The 21,009-nt window shown below is 41.5% G+C and overlaps 1 long non-coding RNA gene across 1 annotated transcript in view; it reads left to right on the top strand.

The window, feature by feature from the left end:
* The window catches only part of LOC133504699 (uncharacterized), a 43,958-nt gene extending 41,519 nt beyond the window's left edge, over window positions 1-2,439 (top strand). The window contains exons 3-4 of the long non-coding RNA XR_009796058.1: window positions 2,102-2,175; window positions 2,306-2,439. This is a non-coding gene — a long non-coding RNA (uncharacterized LOC133504699). The remainder of the gene's footprint in view (window positions 1-2,101; window positions 2,176-2,305) is intronic.
* The last annotated feature ends 18,570 nt before the right edge of the window (window positions 2,440-21,009 follow it).

Here is a 21,009-nt window from a genome sequence, read left to right as displayed (position 1 = left end):
AGCATTGAACAATGCTTTGCTAGACCGGCAATATGGCGATGTAAACAAAAGTCACGTGATTTTATGACGTAGGTGCACGAGCTCTATACATGATCACGGCACCTGTCTTTAACCTGTTTTGAACACCCTATGTGCTGTAATGTGAGGGTGGGGGAAAAATGAATAACTCTGCTCTGTCGACTTCAAAAATAGGTTGACAATTTCTGCCTCGACGTGCTGACGTGACACCGCCCCCGCACCTCCAGGTCGGAGGATAGGAAGGAAAAGGAGCAAAACATTTCCGCTCTGAACCATATGTGCCCCACAGGAACCAATGATTCACACAGACATTTATTCCAGTCGCACACAGTGTTGGACCACTGATAAATGTGGCCAATAACCACAGATAAGCATCTGTAAGTAACTTTCACTCATTTCACTCACTAGTCCGCCATGGAAATCTAATTAATGTGAACACGTTCACCAAATTACCTAAAATCTATAAATGGGACGCACGAAAATGTTTCAAGGGGCAATGCAGTGAATTCAAATTCGATCATTTTGATGCTAGGACTCACACTTTGACAAACTGCAACTAAGGAAATGCATATGTGATTCAACTTAGGATATCTGGACAGATATACCGTAATTTTTCAAGTATAATGCGTCCTGAAGTATAATGCACACCCCCAAAACTGACCTAAAAAAAAATCTGGAAAACCCTTTTACCAATGTACAATGCGCTCCATCAATTTGCCGCTACACATATGCTCAAAATATTGCGAATTATCTGTATTTATAGTTTGTTAGGTTTGTACTTGTATTGTTTTTCAAAAAACTGTGCGTACAACAATCATTGATAATAGTGTGGATGTGCTGATGTAGCGGTAATATAATCTCGGGACAGGCCACGAGACATGCTTGTCTCTGTAATTGTCAGAACAGAATCCCTCAACCAACTAAAATAATTGCTCAATGATGGCACAACCTTTTAATACTGTTAATAACACAAAATACAGTCTTAAAAATATAAACTGTTTGACACTGTTTATTAAACACTCCATTAAATATTTGTGCATAGAGCAGTTTATCCACTACATTACATATCCTTGGCCTTCAAAAGAAGCATCTGACTCATCTCCAATCCGAAAAAGATCCATAGCAGCTACCTTTGGTGCATCGCTGTGGAACTCATCATTGATGACTCGAAACATTTTTTTTTTAATCCCAAGAACTTGGGTTGCACAGCGCTACCTCTCCCCCTCCGTTTGGCTCCAATCCGTAGCATCTTTCACTTTGTGCAGGTGGCTATCAAAACAACGTGAGCTCAAACTACGCAGAAACGAGTGTAATGGGAACATTTTTTAAAAAAAGTGAGCATTTAAATTCTGCGCATTCCCGTTTTTTTTTTTTTTTAATGTCCCCATGACGCTCATATTACATAGTCTGAGCTCACGTTGTTTTGATATCCACCTGAAGCCATTGAGGCAAGCTATCGTTTGGAATGCGGCTCGACTTCCGGGTTGCTGGCATCATCGGCACAAGTGATGACATATTTCTTGTAAAAGCAGGTGCACATCTAGCCGTTGTAGTCGACATTTTTTTTGTCTAGGTTTAAGTTTAAACAAACTCACAGGCAGTCGTTTCTGATCTTTGGTGAAGTAGCAACAAACATGCTACGCTAACAATCGTAAAATGCAAGCTCCTGGAGGACCTCAAAGTGCTCAAGTTGGGGGCGCATTTTACCGTGATATATATAAATGTGTCACATATGACATCGAATATCATATTGAAATGTATGTGTATACATTTTTTACCACACTGTGTACCTGTATACGACTTTACAATGTGATTGCATTTTTTTATTTTTCATCCATACCTAAATATAACGCGCTCTATTAACTTTTTGAAAATATTTTTGGGAAAAATCTGCGCATTATTTTCGAGAAATTACGCTACTAACCAATTTTGACAAGTTAACATTTTATTGAATTCCTCATGAAGTTTATCAGACGGCTGCAAATTGCAATATTATATGCTGGCGTTTAATGATAATGGCATAATACTTGTATACAGTGATGTGATGTTGATATTTTGTCCCACCTCTGCAAACTACACACAGGAAGGTCTGAGCTGAGATTTGGACATGGAAGCTCAGAGCCGAGCTGGAAAAAGGATTACTAATCTCTTCCGACTGTAAGTATAAGTACAGATATTAGTGTAAAAAAAAAAAAAAAAAGATTGGACTACTTTACTTTCACAAAGTGAAAAAGTACAGATTGAAAGGAACTTACCTACAAAAGTAAAAATGGATTTTTATTTTCAGGTATAGCGTACCTTCCATCGCGTTGCTAACGTGATTGTGAACTATACCATGTGCTGCCTCTGGTAAATTTCCATTCCACATTAATCTGAAAAATGCAATTGAATTAAAGTGTCCCCGTCAATCAGGTAGTACGTTGGACGACCCCTTGTGCTCGCCACTTAGTGTGGAAACCAGGCCGAGCACATTTGTCACATTCCAGCCCTCCTCAGCCATGTAAACACCGTTTGGGCCACTTTTCTCTGCAATGATTAATGTTCACTCTCAAGACTTTCACCTTCAGGTCACCCCACACGACTTCCAACCTGTGCTGAAATTACGCTTCCGACCAACCAACCGGTTGCTCTCTTTCCAGGCAGCTTGTCCGCTTTCACACGCACTAATCGCAGTGTAATGACTGCCTTTTCCCGCAATTGTAAGCTTGCATACTGCGACACTTATTAATCTGAAAGTGTGTCTCTGAGGGCAGAAATGCAACTTAGAGCCTTTTGAACAGCTTGGCTCTGTGTGAATTCCCCTCTTCTGCGATGTTATTACCTTTCACTGCTACCGTACTACCAAGATGGGTCCAACAATGAGTTTGCATACTTGAGATGGTTTTTAAAGGGGGAAAAAGTAGTCGTAAAAAGTCCAGTAGTCTAGCACAAGACATCCTCAAACGCTTTGATTTTGACATGATAGTGGTTTGACTACCGCACTAAGGGCTCTTTCGTTCTGGAACTTCACAGAGTCTAGTTGCCAGGTCATTGGTGGAAAACTCAGTATGGGGGTGATAACGATGTAAATTAGCTCCACTGTTAATTAACAGCCGGATGGAAGTGCAGAAGGAACTCGCTCACAGGCACAAATTCGGAACCATGCAAAAGACTTGACTTGATCTCTGCATTTTGTACTTGGGTGGGCAGGCACCACAGAGAACCACCTACTGTATTTGTATACAAGCCATGATTCAAAAGTCCAATTTCCATAATATGTCTCCTTTAAGTCTAGAAATGCAGATTACCACGAGAGGTGTCTTTTCGATAGAGCTTCACATATGCCCTTTAGCCAGCAAGTCAACCCGCTGTCTTATTTATGCTAATTGCTAACAGCCGTTATGTCCTGTTTCACAGAACACAAGACCCCCCCCCTTCTCATTTTTTCTGCCACTTAAGTCCGAGTCGAGATGAACAGATCGCCTCATTAATCTTTTAAGGTCAATATCAAGTACTCATTAGATTTACAGCCCAAAAAAGCGCCAATGCAAGTTTCAACCTGATTTAGTAGATTTACCTATGCTGTCGTTTTAAATACAATGCGGAAGCGTCATTTTAACGTTTCCTTAACCAGGAAGTAAAGTGAATGAATAAGTAGTCTATTTGATTTTGACGGCATAATAATATCCTTTACTTAATTTTATTGGCATAATACGGGATGGTCAGTCATTGTCACGTTTGTTTGTATAAATGTACTGTATTTCTTTAACAGAGGTAAAGATAAAACAGAAACAAAACGAAATCAAAATGAGAAAAAACATGTTGAACATTTGCATATAGTCACATCAATTCCTGTCAAAGTACACACATATCATCAGTCAGCTAACTACTTTCAAACTTAGCCAAGCATTTAGCACTTTTACAGCAGTATGTGAAAATTCCTTCTTTGCTGCGAGAAACACATTTTCAGACTACAGCACGAGGTGCTGCGCATATGAATTTTGCACCTCTTTTAAGCAGAAATATCCCCCACCCCCTCATTGGATGTGCTGATCCCAGTCCTGATGTCAACACTGATCTCATTTATTGCCGATGGGTGTCCTATTTTTTTCTTGTTGTTAGCTTGATCACCTGCCCTTGAAAATATCTGTACGCGTGCCTGCATGTACAACATTATTTTTTTTTTGTGTGTGTGTGTGCTAGACCAGCTGGAATTATGAAAAAAATGCAATTTACAGTATCTTGCTCAAGCAACAAGAAAAGTGATGTCTATTCTGAAGAACAAAAATGCATTTTACTCATTTATTTTAACAAAATTGTAAAACATATGTAATATAGATACATGATGTACAATCGCCCCAACAGGATAAAAAAAAGCACCTATCCCTTGTATCGTGACCAAGCTCAACTTTTTAGTGTTTGTACAGAGACAGCTAAATCTTCAAAATAAAATGTCTTTCAGGGTCCAATCAGCAATATCCATCCATCTATCCATTTTTTCTGCCACTTATCCTCACGAGGGTCGCAGGGAGTGCTTGAGCTTATCCCACCTGTCAACGGGCAGGAGGCGGGGTACAACCTGAAGTGGTTGGCAGCCAATCGCAGGGCACATAGAGACAAACAGCCACACTCACAATCACATCTAGGGGCAATTTAGAGTGTCCTATTAAACTTGCATGTTTTTGGGATGTGGGAGGAAGTGGAGTGCTGTGAGAAAACCCATGCAGTCACGGGTAGAAAATGCAAACTCGACACAGGCGGGGATAGCACCCGGGTCCTCAGAACTGTGTGGCCAACACTTGACCAGCTGATTCATCGTGCCACTAATGAGCAATATATACATTTTTTTCCCAGTCTCCCTCTGCCCTACGGACCATTATGGTCCTGCAGCGTGGTGGTCCGGCTCTAGGGTTTACTTCTATAAATTGAGCAGTCTACAACCTTCCAACTTATTATTTAAATGACGGATGCTGATTTGCCGACAAATCCGCTAAGCAACAGATACGCGTTATCAAGTGATGTTTCAATCATCAGAGTTTGGAAATTTCCCGGTTTTATTTAACGTAGCATAAACTAAAGATGTGTTTAGAGGTGCTAACTAAATTAGGTAGGTTTTTAAGGTGATCTATCAGACATCCACACTAGTTCCAACAATCTGCAAGTTCGATTTAAAGTGTAAACTGAATACTAAGCAGCTAAACTAACCATTCGGTGAGCACGCTAATTCCAGGCCCTTGTTTATTTCCGACACATCAATCACAGTCCCCCACCGATGACTAATTCATGAACTTGTGCACAACGGCCTTCGTGATGATGAGCGTGTTAAAGAGCATGTTTTCAGGACATGCTTTTCGCCGAGCAGCATGTCAGAATTCCCGTGGAATTAAAGCCGCTGTTAATCAATTCTAGCGGAGCTGGAGCACATCCAAGATGCAAGAAAAAACGACGCGATATTTGTTGCCGTGCAGAGAAGATGATGGAAAGTGAAACGGCCTTGACAACAAATAAACGCGTAATCGCAGGTGATGGATTTTGACGCAATCTGATCAGGATTTTAAATCCTCTTCTGCCGCCGACGTGGTTTGTTATACTTCAAATAATTCATTTTCCAATTACCGATCTGCGGTGTTAATTCACCGTAACTCAATCAGGATGAAAGCTGAGATGTTAAATGTTAACGCAAAGTGACGGGTACCACGGGGAAAGTCATGTCTTCCACGCATTTATCTCGAGCGCTGTACGTGTGATCAAGGGTGCTTTCAAAGTGTGGCTCCGGGACACACAGCGCCCCGTCTATGCCCCCCTGCAGGGAAAGGACGGCAACATTTGCCCAGCTGTCAGGCATCTCCGCGGCAGCTGGACTCTGAATCTGCACCCTCGGTGGGTGCAGCCGGCAGTAGCGTGCGCGACCCATTCGAAAGGTCTTCAATATCAGCGTGTCTTTGAGTTTGTGCTGCTGTGTAAGTTCTTTTACATCATTTGCAATGAAACATTGTTTATGTCCAGAGGGGCACTTTTGCTTTCCAAAACGTCCTCAGAGGATAAACAACAGGATAGGTTAATATACACGCTATGACCAAAGTGCTTAATATGTAGGTCACTGCCTTGTCATAGAGCTCTGACTTTTTTTTTTTTTTTTAAGTAACAGCACCCAGCCTACTCACTTTGCTCAAAGCGGGCATGCCGTAAGTAATTCACCGCTATTTGTGTCGGATGTGGACTGAGCCCTGCTGCGAATAGCGAAAAAAGGAAAGTAAAAAGAGTAATTGGCATGCCCTAAGTAATGTTTTTAGAATTGCTTATATTACCCACCGCAGGGGATACGGTCAAATTAGATAGTAGAGGCTTTGCGCAAGATAAGCAGAACTCAATTGAGTTATTTTATTTTTATTTTTTTTTGATGCACAGATTAATGTTAGCTAACAGCACATATTTCTGTTACAAGGTACTTTCAAAGTTTCAAAAGTCACTATACACTTCCTTTTTTTATATTTGTTTCAGTATCATTGGGACAGACATGAAGCCGTCAGCATTTGACAACTCAGGCAATGAGGTTTTTGTAAGCATTTTCATTCCCTTGCCCATGGGAAGGACGTCGGAGCAACACTGCGAAATTGCCGCCCGGCAAGAAATTTTTCTGTCCCCGACTGCACTTCAGCGCCAGTTTGATGGCCATAAAGCTTCTCAAACTGGTGCTGAACTGCACTCGGGGACAGAAAAAAAACACAGGTACCAACAATAATGGAAATATTTATTTGGAATATATGAAATATATAGGAAGATCAGAATATATAAATGACACCAGTCTACCATATATGCTGAGCAGTGGTCCAAAAAGAATCGTAGTATAAAGACACCAGTGAAGGATTGCAGGTTTACATCCTGAAACAAACCAAGTGAAGACGTTACTAAATAGTGAAGGAGTGTTTAAAGAATCCCGACAGTCTTCACACAACATTTTGACATTATCAAAACGCAGACCTTCAATTTGGACACAGCTACTGTTTGTCCCTACCTATTGTGATAAAGATTTTACCGTGGCCTTTCTGGATGGAAGGAACAAACCCGTAATTTGCAACAGGAGGCCGATTTGTTTCTAGTCACTATATAATTTGCAGGAAAGGCAACAGTGTTGGTAAATTGAAGTTGAATTGGACATTTGCTTCTGGCGCAACAGCAAAACACAACATGAATGGGTGCTCTTTGGCCTCTTGGAAAAGCGGAAAACTCCAAATCAGGTTTGAAGGCTTCTCTGTCGCGAAATTTAAGGACAGCTGTTGCAGCATTCTGGTCGAGAGGGTAAAACAATTCTTGACGCTGTTCGACCTTAACTTTAAATGTCTTGGCCTTTGGCTTTTTGGTACATTCTTTGTAGTCCACAGTCAGTTCACATCTTGCCAAAGTAACATGACTGAAACCCGTGAGAGTTTGAAGACGATTGTTTAAGGATGGTTATTCGGACGGGATTGTCGTGAGCTCCCCGAGCCCCTGGCAAGCGAGGTCCAGGGAGCGGTGGGGCCGTGAGCGAGACTCGTCAGACTCTGCATCACTCCGCCCGAAGAACCATCCAAATATTCAACATTATTTACAGCCACAGGTTCAAATCAGTATGGAAGTATTCCTCCATCTTCCCGATCAACCAATACTGCTATTTCTTCATCAGATGAGGATAAATCCGAGAAATCAGCGCTGGCCATAATGGTGTCCCATGTAATCGAGGCTTCGGTGCGGCACCTCATACGTCACATCTGCGGACGTACGTCATGTGACTCGCCAAAATGGAGCCGCCCCTGATAATTCGTAATCGTTGATTAAATTCTTGTCAAAACACCATTAAATGAGAGAGGACTAACATCACATTGTCAAGATACAGTACACATTACATGACCTATTGGATACTTTGTTGATCCAAACCACTGGAATTTCCCTTTAAGTCAGAATGCGCCATTGTCCAGAACTACCCTGTGCTAACACAATCAAAAAATCTTGTAATGTATGAAAAACTCAAACAAAGAAAACCACTTTTATTGTTTAAAATCAGTCAACACATTTTTGAAGGTAAAGAGCAAAGCCGCCAAGGTTTACAGATTATGAATAAATTGGTTGTTTTGATAGGGAGAGAACGGTGAAAACAACATGTGACCTGAGCTTGCTAGGCTGTCTTGCAAAAATCCTCGCAAACTGATGAAGAAAACAACATAACAGACCTCAGCCAAATTCGACATAGTCTCTTGGCTTTGCCGGAGCCACACTGACAATTCCCTCTTGTCTTCGTAACCTTGACGACTGAGCTTCTCTTTGTCGACCCGTGCTGACTTTCTTGTGTTGGCAGAATTGCCCTGTGACCCGGCATGACAGTCTCGGCTCGAGGTGATCGTCACCGCAGGCTTTGACGACGTTGCCCCCTCTGCTTTATGCCCCTTTTATCTACAGTGATTCAGAACCTCCACACATGCTAGAAAGAGGCCCACTTCTATTAAGAAAGCTCTTGGCAGCCCAGTGACACGAGGATAATCCAAACAGGAATCAATCATGGGATTGTTACTGGGGTAATAGGTGAGCAAATATGTTTCCTGCTGGCCGTCCTTATTATTCCGGTGTTGGCAGGCCCCCGGGAGCCAGTGGAGCCAGATGGAATTGAGTTGTTGTCACTACCGGGCAAACGGGTAATGTATTACTGCAGGACAAATGGGACGCCTCGCGGGAGATGAGGAATCCTCCCAGAAAGAGGCTGAATGACAGCATCCACAAAAATTCATCAACGTGAGGAAGAATGGGGATACTCTGATCCGGAAAAGATTTTCCAAATTAAAACTGATGTACTTGTCCAAAACAATTGCACCAAATTTGAGCATTTTCCCCCTTTGTTGTGATTGTGAGATGGCTCTCAAAAGATTATCTCGCCAGATAATCCCGGGGTGTGAGTTTTGTCAAGAGTGATTTTTGTTTTTATTGAAAAACAACAGGCTGACAGTCATAACTGTCAAACATTGCTGTGTTGAGTTTCGTGTCACAAGTTATTCGACGGAGTAATAGGCGAGCAAATTTGCTTCATGCTGGCTGTCGCTACCACATTAAATATAACAAGGAGTTTGCAACCGTAATGGAGTTACCAAGCGAGGTGGCAGGTGGCCTAGCTTCTTGTATTTCTTCTTCCACTATCACCTCTTTATGATTTTTGCATTTTCCGGTGTGACGGTGTGAGCGCTCCCGGTGCTGCAAAGTCTCTTTGTGAGTAATGCGCATGCGCGTACATTTTGTAAATGTCTGGCCATTTTGAAACATCCCCATCCATGCTTCAACATGTGCCACTTGACAACTTGTCGCCAAGTGTTCATGTTCGCTATGGACGTCTCAGAAAGATGAACACAAAGAACATACGTATATGTGTATGTTTTTCTTTTTTTTTTTAATCAACTTTTGTTTTAAGATTAGGTTAGGTTATAATGTATGTTAGCTCCCTCTATGCAGAAGAAGGGGAACTACGAGACTGGGAGATTTCCCAGTAAGCGTCTGCTGCGTACCCAGAGTTTCCCTGTTAGTAACGCGTGCGCATTCATCACAAGGAGACTTTTCAGCACGGGGGAGTGTTCAGACCGTCACACCAGCAGTCTAAATACCCTTTGACATGTTTCCCAATTTATATTGTGCCAAAGCAGATCTTTTATATGAGAAAAATCTCACAGCACTCCAACAAAGTGTTGCAAAAAGTACATGGAGTATACTGAAATAATTGAAAAGTATTTATTATGTTTGTCACTATATCTCACTGACATTAATAGATGATTAACGATACACTATTTAGAGTAAACAAATTTTTCACGTGTCGAGGATACAATACGCTTTCCTCAGTTGTTCATACGTACACGTACCTCGATTTGAACAAAGATCTGCTTCCTTTCCTCCCTAGCAGTGGGATTCTAATATGCTGTTGTACACTAATTTAAAAAAAAAATTAAAATCAGTAAGTGTGGACCACGATTAAGCTTTTTCACAACGTAGTCTATGGCATTGAAATCGTGTGAGTTTGGCATCCTGCAGTTGACCAGCCAATTGGTCTCGCACTCCAGCTAATGACGATTCTCCGGTGACACTCATTGCTGCGGGATACGATTACGCCGACGTAATTATGACGGCGATTTGCCATTCCAGCTGAATGAAGTCAGACTGTATTATTTGTGACAGCGGCACACTGATGTTTGGGATTGGGAGGGGCGATGATCGGTGACACAAGCGCCGATAAATGCGCCGCGTGCAATTTCTCGGGCGGACAACTCTGTGGGGTCGCCGAGGCAGATGGCCGATTTTACAATAAGTCGGTAAAGTAAAGAGCTAAAAGTTGAGTTTGATACTTTGCATTCTATTTTCAAATCAGGAATAAGTCAGCTAGATGGTCAGTGATTCCCAGCCGTTTTGGAGTCAAAGCACATATTTTACATGATAAAAGTCTCTCATTGCCAGACCACCAAACAAAAATAGCGCTCTAAGCATATAAAAATGAAAGTCTTGTGTCATTTTACAGACAAATTGTTTTGAAATATTGGGTTTCCCAGATACACATAGAGGATCTTTGACGTCTTCTCTTGTGAAGTCTTAGCTCGTGTCGGAGTAAAAGTGCTCAAGCTCTGAAAAGTTCTCATAACACGCTGAATGTGCTTTAAACATTTGAATCACGGGAAAGTTTCGTCTTTGTAAGTATTTATATGTTCACAAACACTCGCGTGAGGTCAACAGTGCTTCATTCTGGACATCAAAAGAAGATTTGTGTATCCGGTCCGGTATATGATAGCGACTATTTTTCCACACCAAATCTACAGTGTATTGAAATTCTCTCTTTCAGTTAACTATCAGATATTTTTACTATTTCAGGGAGGCTTTTGACAGTTCAAGGTTAAGAACGGAGTGCAGAGTGGCATAAAAATGCAAATTGGTAAACTTGTGAAAAGAGGACCATTACTGTACATTGCTGTGACAATAAACTGATTGTTTCTTTTTAACGTTATCGTCAAGTTCAAATTATTGCCACAGCTAATGCGAGCCATAAAAACAGTGCACTGTCCTGTGCAATAATTTACATTGCTGGTGTTTTGCTGACTGCGTTTGCATTGTTTTGTTGACAATGTCTTTATGCAAATGTTCGTTAATAATTAGGCAGATGGCTGCCCCTTGCAAAGAGCACATTGTGATGTATTTCTATAGCCTGTTGGTTTCCCAAAATTTGCCGACATAAACAACAACTGTCATGGATGAATAAAACAGTGGCCGCAGCATTTTACGCTTCTCCCTCCTCATATACCTCCATAATGTGAATTTCCAAACACTATATTGACCAGACATCTCCATCTTTAAACGTTTGGTAATTCTAATGATTTGAGACTCATTTGTCGTAAAACATTTTGCTCTATTGTTATTTTACGTGTGCTCCAATGAGGTCTATCCCTCAAAGTGACTCTATGCAGCTGCATAAGTCGGACCCGACAGATGTTGAAGCTCCCTATAATGAAAAGCATCCCTCTACCAAACAAATTAGAATTTACCAGGGCCTATATAGTCAGCATCTGCTGAGCAATAAATATGAATTGCTCGCATTCGCTAAGCACGTTAATGCAACCCGCCATCTGCGCCGGTGGAAATGTTCCCTCTTTGCCCAAGCTTAAATACTAAGACAAACACGATCTACAAATAAAATACTTCATTGTATTGTACATACATTTAAACACACTCGTGTTTAAATCCCGTCAGTCCCTATCCCCATGAAGCAAGGTTTACTGTATATGTTTTACTTTTGGCCAATTAAAGGTGGTGAACTTTTTTTCCACACTTGAAAGGACTGAATCGTGTTTGTCCTTAGAGGATAGAGTGTAACTATCTTGTGAAGTCCGCAAACCTCAAGATAAAATTGGGAGAAAGTTCCTTCCAACAGGCCGACTCTTTTGTCAGGGCTCTACTTTATAAGTTGTGTACAAAACGCACACCTTTAATTACGTGCGGCTGCTGTCGTCTCACAACTCGCAACCCGCTAGAACTCCCATGAGAGTCTGATCATGTTACAAGGAGGAACTCTCGTGACCCAGCACAAATGATGGATGCTCTGCCTGAAGTTAGTGTACCTCCGTTTGCTTTTAATATTTCAAAAGAGCACTTACCACTTACCAAGGCCAAAAGAAATTAATGCTCAATTGTGACCTTTATTTAATTGTTTATGCCTCTTAAGTAAGTGCTTGTAGGTCAGACTATCACCTTGCATGTAGTATAGTATCATTAGTAGAATATATTAATAAACCACATTTAAGAGGAAATGACTAGAGAAAAATTGATTTTTGCTAGAAAAATCAACCAGAATTCCCTCCCAGAAAATGCCAAATTGTTGACGTACTTTTGAACAATTCTTTTTTTGCACTGTCGTGAAAGAGTTTGTGATCTGCTCCGAATTGCCAAACGATTGGCTAAACCGGATTTAAGGCCCATTTCAAGTACTTGTTCGCTAACGCAGAATTTTCATGCCAGTTTTTTTAGCTCGGTCTTTTGTGTAGAACAGGGGTCCTCAATGCGTCCATCGCGATCGACCAGTCATATTTTTTTTAACTTTAGCTCACCCCACAAGTCCAATCAACAGCAGCAGAGGAAAACACGCTGTCAGTGAACGGCATTTTCGAACTGTTTATGGAAAATGCGACACCGACATTCCGCCGAAAAGCAAGCTGAGAATGAAAAAAAGTGAACGAACTAAAATCCCAATTGGCCGCACGGCTCTCACTTTTCACACAATATAGTTCAACAGCGAAAGCCGCCACCGAAGCATCGTTTCCGGGTTCGTCATATCACACAAAAAAGAGGCATAGCTGACTCGTTGTTCCGACCTTTTAAAAATAAGGGGGAAATATTATCTTCAATAAAATCTCTGCAGCTGCAAAGGAGTACAGTTAAACGGCGCAGTGAATCCATGGCTGATGTATGGAAGAACATCGGAGATCCTGTTTCTGCAGTTGGACGAATTCCACTGGCATGAGTGACACAGCCCAGGTGTGCATTTTCATTTGTGTGGTGTTTAGTGATCATCAACGTGAAAGCAGATAGTTACAAAAAATGTTTAAAGTTAATTATGTCGTGTAATATTGGGTCATGCGGTTATGCAAGGCACACAAACATACATTTACAGATAAAGAATCCTCAATATACTGTTAGAGAGGAAAAATAAATGTTTTGCATTTTTGTAGTGGGTAGATCTTTTTGACTTGGTCGATCGCGAGAGGCGAGATGCTTGAGTAGTAGATCTTGGGGTAAAAAAGTCTGGGCACCTCTGGTGTAGAAGATACAGGTTGAAGTCCGACCACTACTTTTCTGGCTTCTGATTTTTTTGTAACGTACGAGACTCACAGGCCTCGATGGTTTGTGTTGAAAACAGTTTGTCGCTGACTTAACCACAAATGAAAGTACCTGAATGTGAATACCCGCAACAGCTGGATGAACGCTCTCTATGGACACGGCCAGGGGCTGCTACAGTGATTTATGTCTAAAGGCAAATAAATACTGGCAGTACCATTACGCCTCTGACACGCCAAATCGCCGAGTAGTACCAACACTCAACAAAATCATTACTTCCTTTGCAGAGATCTTTTTTTTTTTTTGTCTGTTACATGCGGACTATTTTTGTGAGGATCTTCATTTGCCCACGTTATGTGTTATCGTCTGTAATTCAGTTGTTTGCATAATGGGTCAAAATGACGACACAGTAACATTCCAAAACCAGTAAGTGATGGCTTGAGTCAGCGGAAACGAGAAAACACAGTTTGGAACTTTGTTCGCAGAGTGTCCGGGGATGCAAAGTCAATTTGACGTGTTATTGTATGGGTTGTGCTTTGGCGAAGGTTTACCATTTATCTTTGTCAAATAATGCCCCCAAAATATCTGTAGCATCTCTGGATATTTATAATTATGGTGAGAAGTCCTTTTTGTTTCATTATAATATTGTCGAGAAACACCTCTCAAGTGTTATGCAATGCAGTTGATTAATGACAAAAACTAAAACCCATAAGATGAGCGTGATTAGATATGAGTCATTCTGACATGGACCAAATTGTAATTACAGTGACGGAGCATCCGTAGAGGTCATGTTGGATTTTGGTAACCAAAAAAGGGTAAGTACCAGCCAAGAGTGATTCTAAGGAACTATAGCTAGTGGACAATTGTCGAACCATCAGCTTGGAGATGCAATCTAAATCAGTCTGATCTGGGACAAACACACCTGGCAAATTCCGCATTTGTCTTTTTTAAAACTCTTGGTGGGTTTTCTCAGGACTTGATACTATTTTATATTTTGTGACGGGATAAAAATATCCACAACAGTATTCTTTCTTTTAACAGAGTGGAACAGTGGTAGTTTGGCTAGGTCAGACTTCTTTGTCTTCAGCCACTGAAGCATTCTCACACGAGCTATTAAACTAGTCCCTCCACTGAGTCCTAGGCCTGTCTTTTGAAGTCCTCAGAGTGGGATTTGTCTGGGAAAATTGACTAGAGCTGTTTCCTGGAGTCCTTCACAGATCATCTCCAAAGATTAGCTTGGACACTTTTTTATCCTCAACTTTTGTGTCACTACCTAGAAGAAAGGAATTCATAGATTTACCCACTGGAATCCCCCCAATTTGGTATTCCAGAAAACCCAACCAAGCCTCGTCAACCTGCTCTGGTGAGTGGTTCGTGTCAGGGGTCAGTCTGCAGGTCAGGCAAATCCCAACCAGCATGTTCAATTACAAAACACTACATCACACCGATGGCCACACATGCAGTACTTACTTCAGGGGTAACGGTTGCCAGTCGGGAAACTGCTGACCAAATTAATAGTGGGCAGTCACTGAGCTCGTGGCTTGACCCCTGGGGGCTTGCTCTTTATGGTAACTATTTGCGTGGATAGGGACTCCACTGCCCCATGACGACCTCCTTTGGTAATGATCTTTGTCTCTGCTCTCATCCCTTTTTTTCCAGTTGGTGTGCTGGCTGACCCTGCATTAGACACTCTTATCTGCGGAGTTCGGGAAGGCACCCTGGCCTACGCTTCCCTCTCGGATGGGTGAGCAATCAGCAGACACCAGAGACACCAGATGACTAACATGCATATACAACAGTGTTAATTCATTGATGTGCCTCCGGAGACACGCATTTAGGATGTAGTTGGTGGATGTGAGGCTACTTTCAGCCACAGTGACACAGACCTTATGGGTACATTAACTCCCTGCACTGTCCTCTTATTTGCACGATAATGTCCCTACAGGTATTCGGCAATACAGCTGTCCGGATCTTTCATTTCCAGATAAGAACTCCACTCTTTTGTAACATTCTTTTAATTCTATTACATGTTATTCTGCTATTACTATTTTTTTTCAGTTTTTACTCTGTTCTTTGTTTTCCTTTGTGTCCCCTCACAAAATCTATGCTGTCGGAATGGATTGCCAGTAGCAAACAAGCACAGAGCGAGTATTACAAAATCTCTTGTTGTACAGAAAAAAAGTTTCGGCATAAAAGTTAAACTACCCTTCTGCATGACGAAGCAGCTAAATAAAAATTGGACTCTACGGACATTGTTAATATTTCGATTGGCTGAACGTGAAGGAACATCAGCTCTCTTTGTAGTCCTTTAAAAATCCTTTCTTGTAGTGAAACCAGATGCAGTCTGTGGGAAACGATTGCATCCACAACTTTTTCCTTTACCTCATTCCCCAAAAAGCACCAGTCTCAGCAGGGAACATCATACCTCATTGTCCACCTCTACTTTCTCTAGTATCATCTCTGGGCCATTCATGTTCCCATTCACACCTAGCAGTGAGTCCTTGGTCTGCCACGTGGCTTCCAAACAGTTGAGAATGCTTAGAAAACCTTACCGGGGATGAGTCATGGAAGCATGCCAATCGATTTGGATCTCTTCTCTGACTCCTTCCCGGATCAGCTCTAAAGGTGAGTCTTATTATGGGGAACATTTGTAGTTAGTCCTAATAGTGTTTCCCACTGTGAGTCTCTCCAGTGAGAATATAAATTTGGGGTCGATCCTGGTAAATTTCCAATAATTTGCTTGAGCTATCGCAACTGACTGCCATGGATGTGAAGGAAAATTGTCCACTCTTAAGTTCTGCCTGGACTACCGCCTTATCATCTCAGAGGGAGAGAACACCTTTTATGGGAATGTTTGAAACGCTGTCCTTTGGATCGCTTTCCAGAGATTATGAGGGTGGCAACAAAGATATGAGCTTTTGGCTCGAATATGTCCGATACACTATCACTATATATGTATGCTACTCCAATTTGCTTATCTCAAACCTGACCTTCCTCCACTTGGAGCGGAACATCAATTTCTAACCAAAAGGCGAAAATCTTTTGACAGTGGTCGTCTCAAAATTTAAAGTCTCGAATTCTCCTGTCATGTAGTTTCCAACGATTCAAGTATTTTTACTACTCTCCTATATTTGCACCACTGAGAATACTTCAAAGGAGGACTAGGTGGTTAATGGTGGAGCTTTGGCGAAGAACACACGGAACATGTTTTATCTGCCAGACTTAAAGCCGAAGTCCTCACTAACTACTCAGCCGGAAACACAGGTAACAATGTAGATTGTGGTGTGTTCCTCCACTACGTGCAAAACTCTCAAAGGATATCAGTGCTGACAACTAGCACCGTAAAAAAGGACCCCCCCAATTACCGCTTCTCAAATGATGGCATCTACCAACTGATAAGAGCTGAAAGCGCTGTAATTGATTATTTTTGCAATGGGAAGCGCACTCAGTCACAGGCACTGTTTAATTAATGATGGCAGACAAAGATAGGCCGTTAGCTCCATGATGTCAGTCAAAGACTCAGTTTCAGGAGGAGGCAATGGGAGCTTGTTAAGTGATTCCAGAAACAGAGCAAATAGATCTATACCCTCGAGTCTGTAAGCGTTAATGATGGAGGGAAAGGGGGGGGGGTGAAGGCAGAGTGCACCAGTACAACTTTTCTGATGCTTTTGGAATAAACGCAACAATGACAATGTGGACATTAAAAATGGGGGACAGAAGTGTATAGTACAGGTGTCAAACTCAAGGACCACAGGCCAGATGTGCCGATTTCATTTTTCAAGAAAAATTCCGATTTTAATTCTCTTTTTGGCAGAATTCAGGATCTTGATAATGGTTCCACAAATATTGAATATTATGATTCTTTTGAGATGGCAGCAAGTGAGTGTCGCATTTAAGTTCAATCAATCAAGTTTCTTTTTCCTAATTTACACAACTATCTGTACGTCTATTTAGGTACAAACGGCGAGTATTTTTGCCACTTCCGACCAATACGAAGGTATACTTTTTTTTAATAGGTTGACTCAGTTTACTTACCTCTCCCACAATTACTGTTTATCATCGTACATTACGGGATCCAAATATGTTGGATTCTAATAGGACAGTTAAAAGCACTAACCTCTCATCTGTCATCCATGTAATATTTCACAAGAGTGTGATTAATAGCACCCTCTCCACAACACTTAAATATCACTCCGACTCAATTGTTCAGGTAAATTTTGGAATAATCCTGCTGAAAGCTAAACACTTGAGATTCATCCATCCATCCATCCATCCATCCATTTTCCAGACCACTTCTCATTAGGGTCGCCAGTGTGCTGGTGCCTATCTCAGCTAGCTTTATGCGAGAGGCAAGGTACACCTTGAACTGGTCACCAGCCAATTTCAGGTCAACAATCCACACACCTATGGGCAATTTAGAGTCATCAGTTAACCTAACATCCATGTTTTTGGATTGTGGGAAGATATCAAAGCACCTGGGAATCCCAGTCAGGCACTGGGAGAACGGGCAAACTCCATGCAGGTGAGGCCAGATTTGAGCCCAGGTCCTCATAACGGTGAGGCGCATGTGCTAACGACTCAACCAACATGCGGCAACACTGGGGATTGACCACTTAGAATGTGAATGGTCATTTTGAAAAGGGAATACAGTGGAATCTTGATAAAACAGACCCTGATATAACAGCTGTAGGATGAAACGGACTGTTGGGAGAGAACAACGTTTCCACAAATATTTGTCACTTAAAATGCCGTTGACAAAGTCTGACTGTCAGAATTGGCTGCTGATGTGTTGACTGGCACTGTGGTGCAATGTAGGCAAAGAATGTAACTGATCTATTGCCAAGTCACATATATATAATAGTGGCGGCACGGTGGCTCACCTGGTAAAGCGTTGGCCTCACAGTTCTGAGGACCCGGGTTCATTCCCGGCCCCGCCTGTGTGGAGTTTGCACGTTCTCCCCGTTCCTGCATGGGTTCTCTCCAGGCACACCGGTTTTCTCCCACATACCAAAAACATGCAACATTAATTGGACACTCTGAATTGCGCCTAGGTGTGATTGTGAGTGCAACAGTTTGTCTCTATGTGCCCTGTGATTGGCTGGCGACCAGTTCAGTGTGTACCCCGCCTCCTACCCGTTGACAGCTAAGCTCCCGTGAGGATAAGCGGCAAAGAAAATGGATGGATGTATACAATATGACTAGACTAATCGCAAAAGACGTGTTTCTTGTGCCTGTGTGTCGGCCATGTTGAATGTTGGGCACATAGACATGGCAGCCATGATGGTGGTTCTATCATCCATTGTGCATCAAGCAAGAGAATGTACGGTATGTCTCTAAGGAATGTAAATCACAAGTCTTTGGAGTCTGATAAATGCTTTTTTGTGAAAATAACTGTTTTTTTTTAAGCCATTTGCTTCTAGCAATTTTAGAACGAGCAGGCACACTAATTCCTTGTAGCTCATAGAAGCGACTCACCTATGATTAGAACTGTAAGTCAGCTGGGTTTGCGACCGTTGTCCTCTATGATTCTTCCCTTGTCCTTTCCCTGTCCTTCCCTCACAGGGTGTAGCACTACAGCCCCATGCAACACCCACATTTAATGTTTCATTGTTGTAGATATGTAATGATTTACTTTGGTCATCCTGTTTTCTGGCTCTGTTCAACTGCGATTTTCAATAAACTTCAATTATAAACCCCACTGCAACACAATAAAACTATTCCGGCATAAAATGGATACAGATCCTCCATTCTGCTTGACCTAACAGCCAAACAGGACCAAAAGAAAAAATAAACATCAATGTGACAATGATCTAGCATACTGGAATGGTAAGGTTAGATAAAATGAAAAAGGATAAAGAAGACTACAAAACAATAATTTTGCACTGTAAAGTATATGGGTGAAAAAAAGTACTTCAATATAACGGCCAATCACCTATATCAGACGATCCCTCCCCGCCCCCTATAGTCCTTTATATTGCGGTTCCATTGTATGTTTAATGACTAAAAAAAAAAAAAAAAAATTAAATGAAAATTTCATTGTCGCCGGTACATTTCCCAGAATGACTTTTGGCAACGTGTCCACAGACCTTAATTCCAATATGGTTCCCTCAGTTAGGAAATGCCAGCAAATCCACTTAAATCCAGGAAAGACGGGAGAGTAAAAACAGAAGCAGCAAAGCAAAGCAAATGTATTTATATGGCGCATTTCATACACGAGGTAACTCAATGCGCTTTACATGATTAAAAGCATTCAAATACGTAAATAAAAACAGAAGGGCCACGAGTAAATGCAGAATTGTGCTCACTCTGTTGTGACTCATTCCAGAATAAAATGTTGTTGTTTTTTTCTTTTTAAGAATACTGCAGCAAACAAACATGATGCGTGATGCCTGCAGAGTGTAATTTGAAGGTCGGAGCATGCGTGGAGCACCAATGTTTCATTTATAATGGAATAATGTGACGCATTTGACCTTAATAATACCAAAAAATGGCTATGTAGGCAGTTTAGAGTTTGCATAAAATATAAAATAACATTTATTGTGCTTATAGAAAACTGCACCAGCAAATATGATATGTTGTCTTTACAAAGACTGCAATGTTCAGTGTTGATTGACACTGTCAAAAAGGTATTATTTAGCAGTATACAGTTTTGAACCATGTTGAACAAAATGACCCTTCATTCATTCATTCATTTTCTGCGGAAAGAAATATTAAACTTTTTTTTGTAAAACCACTACCTAGCAAGAATTGGTTCAGGCTTTTCTGGTTTTCAACAAGTTGACATAGCATTGCTAATAATGTGAACAGACAAAAAAATGCTTTTATCTCAAGTAGGCTTGACTATTGTAATGGTCCTCTGACTGGACTCCTTCCTAAACGAGCGTTTAAACTTATTCAGATCATTGCAGCTTGGCTTATGACTAGAACAAAGACAACATACTGTATTTTTCCAATTCTAAAGTCCCGCCTAGTCAGCTTTAGAATGCATTTGAAAGGTCTGCTGTGGGCCGATAAATCATTAAATTGCCTTAAAAATCAACTTAAAGGAAAACTTGCAGCCTTTTCTGTGGGGTTTTACTGACAAGGTGTCAATAATTTACTGAGCTATTGAGGGTACACCCCCACAGTTTTGGGTGACCTGTTCGCTTGGGCTTCAGGAACTTTGCTGGAACTGTTTTATTTACAACTGGGGGGGGGGGGTGTAATTCCCATCCCTCTTTTCCAACAACTGAGCATAAGATCAGCAAACAAGTGCAGGCAGCTGTAAGGATTCAAGAAGCGACCCTGAATGCGCAACGTTTCTGCTCAACAGGTGGGATCATCACCTTTTAAAAAAATCAATCAATCAATTAATAATAATCCAACCATTTTCTTAGCTGCTTATCCTGACGAGTGTCACGGGAGGGCTGGTGCCTATCCCAGCTGTCAACGGGCAAGAGGAAGGGTACACCCAAAACTGGTTGCCAGACAATCGCAGGCCACATTGAGACAAACGGTCACAATCACACCTAGGGACAATTTTGAGTCTCGGCTTACTGCATATTTATGGGATAAAGGAGGAAACAGGAGTGCCTGGGGAAAAGACACGTGGGCACGCGGAGATCATGCAAACTACACACAGTCGAGGCCGCCCAGCTAAAAATTTTCTAGAGATTTTGTACAGAACAACTTACTCTATAGAACTTTGGC

This window comes from Syngnathoides biaculeatus, chromosome 8, assembly GCF_019802595.1.
Source record: "Syngnathoides biaculeatus isolate LvHL_M chromosome 8, ASM1980259v1, whole genome shotgun sequence".
NCBI lineage: Eukaryota > Metazoa > Chordata > Actinopteri > Syngnathiformes > Syngnathidae > Syngnathoides > Syngnathoides biaculeatus.
This window is presented reverse-complemented; position numbering and strand designations above follow the sequence as displayed.